The sequence below is a fragment of the Theobroma umbraticum genome, unplaced genomic scaffold, assembly GCF_002168275.2.
Source record: "Theobroma umbraticum cultivar Fairchild unplaced genomic scaffold, ASM216827v3 scaffold_81.0, whole genome shotgun sequence".
Lineage (NCBI taxonomy): Eukaryota > Viridiplantae > Streptophyta > Magnoliopsida > Malvales > Malvaceae > Theobroma > Theobroma umbraticum.
Window position 1 is genome coordinate 6,160,969 of NW_018397268.1, and position 255 is coordinate 6,161,223.

The window sequence follows — 255 nt, forward strand, 5'->3', positions numbered from 1 at the left end:
TCAAGATCATGAAAATTGAAAAAATTGAAAGAAAGGAAAGGGTCTTGAAGTGAAAAAGGTTTTTGGTAATAAAAATGTGCGCATGACCTCGAAAGAATTGATGGTTACTATTTGGAATGAACTTGTCCTTGCAAACATTCTTGAACCATTTCTTTAAATACTTTGGAACACAAAAACCACTCAAATAAAGGCCATTCAAGAACTTAAAATTAAAAAAAAAAGGGATAAAGTTTTGAAAGGGCATTAACCCTAGGA